Source organism: Haliotis rubra, unplaced genomic scaffold (genome assembly GCF_003918875.1).
Source record: "Haliotis rubra isolate DU_JTF1 unplaced genomic scaffold, ASM391887v1 Scf1193, whole genome shotgun sequence".
Taxonomy (NCBI): domain Eukaryota; kingdom Metazoa; phylum Mollusca; class Gastropoda; order Lepetellida; family Haliotidae; genus Haliotis; species Haliotis rubra.
The window spans coordinates 3,224-5,690 of NW_025765107.1; positions in this window are offsets into that span (position 1 = coordinate 3,224).

A 2,467-nucleotide genomic window follows, 5' to 3' on the forward strand; every position below is an offset into this window, starting at 1 on the left:
CTGACGTTCTGAAGCTTTCATTTTGGCCATACCAATCGTCCTGTCTCGTTGAGCTTTTGGTTAGTGCATGCTTGCTGTGTTCAACATCGGTATCTATTCCACAAAGCCCCACAATTACATTTTTCACGTTTTGAAAAAAAGCACGAATGTCGAACACCTGCTGTACTATCGGCACCATGTTGCGTTTTGGCGAATGGTTTCTGCTTGGTTTCAAACCTGTACCAGCGTGTGTTTTTCATACCATTACTTTATAAGTGATAACTTTTTTTTGCCTGTAGTTTATGTTAACAAATACCCAACTCCATCTAAATTGAATATGAGCCCTTATATGTTGTGAGATTCAGAACTAAACCTGAGGAAATCTAGGCTTGCTTCATTTAGAGATTTTGCATCACAGTAAGGGCTGGTTGAAGCAGGTGAGTCAACACATACACTGTACTTGAAGTACAAGGACAACGGAAACACTTATAGAATAGGTCTAGAATTGAAAATTAGCCACCGAGGTCTCCATCAGCGTTCGAAATTAACGTCGGTCCTTTGGCCCGAAGCCCACTGAAAATCACACGGACCCCCAACTTTTGTTTTCTGCAGTTCCTTATGACCCACAGCTTTTTCATCCCCAATAACTATAAGAGTATTATTGTTCAGAAAATATCAATCAGTTATTTCTAGTTTTTATCTCGATCAGCAGCTGTTGTGTGTAAGTGAAACGACTATCATTTTCGAGGAAGCAATGGAGCAAATGTTGTCACATTTTTTGTTTGCTGGGAATTACTTATATTGTAGCTTTAATATAGGGCCCACACATTCTGATCAGGACCCATGACTTTTTATAGTTCTGGTCCTTAGGGCCTGCAGATTTTCAAGGTTAAGGGCAAACACTGTGTGTATGTCATTGTTAGTACAATAGGCTTGAGGCCCTTCTGATGTTATGAACAAACTATTACACATTTTAAGGTTGATGTGATTATTAATGTAAATACGTTTAAAAGAATTTGAATTCATCCTTCGACAAAACGAAAATCATCAGGATTATTCTTTTCAAATTGTTTTATTTGTCTCAATAAGAATAAAACACTGCATATATCTCCTGATCCAGTTCCCCAGATAGGACGAGGACTATTCTCAATACGTATATCCTCTACAAACAAATGAGAGATACGTCAACTGATGGGGGATAAAATATAAATATTGTAGAAATTGATCATCGATGTAACTATGACATTTCTAGACCAACGATAGATACACGAGGCTGTTCCTCAACATGTCAACGTGCACGGGACTTAGCTCATATTGTTGATGAAGAATAAGATGAGTCCAAACCTCTTGTTCTTTGAACAAATACACTTACAATCAGAAATATGTCAAGCGGCGGCTCAAGCCAAATCCAGGAAGCATGTTCCTTCTTGTGTGTCTGTACACAAATATTTAGCAGGCGTACGCGCGGACGTCGGAGAGAGCATCATCTTCCGGACAAGTACAGCTGGGTGATACTAATGTCTGGCAAAGAAACCAAAGTGTATATCTGAACAAACGGAAGAAGACCCGATCAGCAAAATAACTACTAAACCAAAGCGGATGGTGTAAGCGCGGATAGGTACCACCAAATATTCACATTCAGATCTGCACAATTATTGAAGAGGCAAAAATGCCATAAATAAATGAGAAATATCTACAACTATACTAGAAAATCCCGCTGAAGCGTGAAAATCAAAGTTACACAAACATTCTCAGTGCATGAATAAGGTCGCACTCATATATGAGATAAACATATATAAAAATCCAAACATGAAAACAGAAGGCGATTATACAGCTGGAGAATAAAATTTACGAGTCAAAAGTTTTCTAACAATAAATGCTGAACACTGGAAGATGACGACGCCGGACTTTGACGAACGGTGATGAAACAGGGAAACTAGACCGTAACTTGACTGGTTTGATGATCCGGTAACACAAAGCTATTCTGCTACCTTGGCTTGGACAAACACGAGTGAGTGAAATCCGAAACATAACAATTTGTTTTACATTTTTACGTTTGAGCGACATACGAGTGGCAGTGGGAATACTGAAGGTGTTCTACAATACATATATACATATACGTCATAGAAGTATGACGTTCTGTATTTATTACATACCCTTGTCATGACACTCTGTTTTCATGTAACTCTAAACGTGAGTGAGTGAGTGGGTTTAGTTTTACGCCGCACTCAGCAATATTCAAGCTATATGGCAGCGGTCTGTAAATAATCGAGTCTGGACCAGACAATCCAGTGATCAACACCATGAGCATCGATCTACGCAATTGGGAACCGATGACATGTGTCAACCAAGTCAGCGAGCCTGACCACCCGATCCCGTTAGTCGGCTTTTACGACAAGCATGGGTTACTGAAGGTTCATTCTAACCCGGATCTTCACGGGTCTCTAAACGTCACTGTTGAAATCTGAGGTTATCGTGACATGGGCAT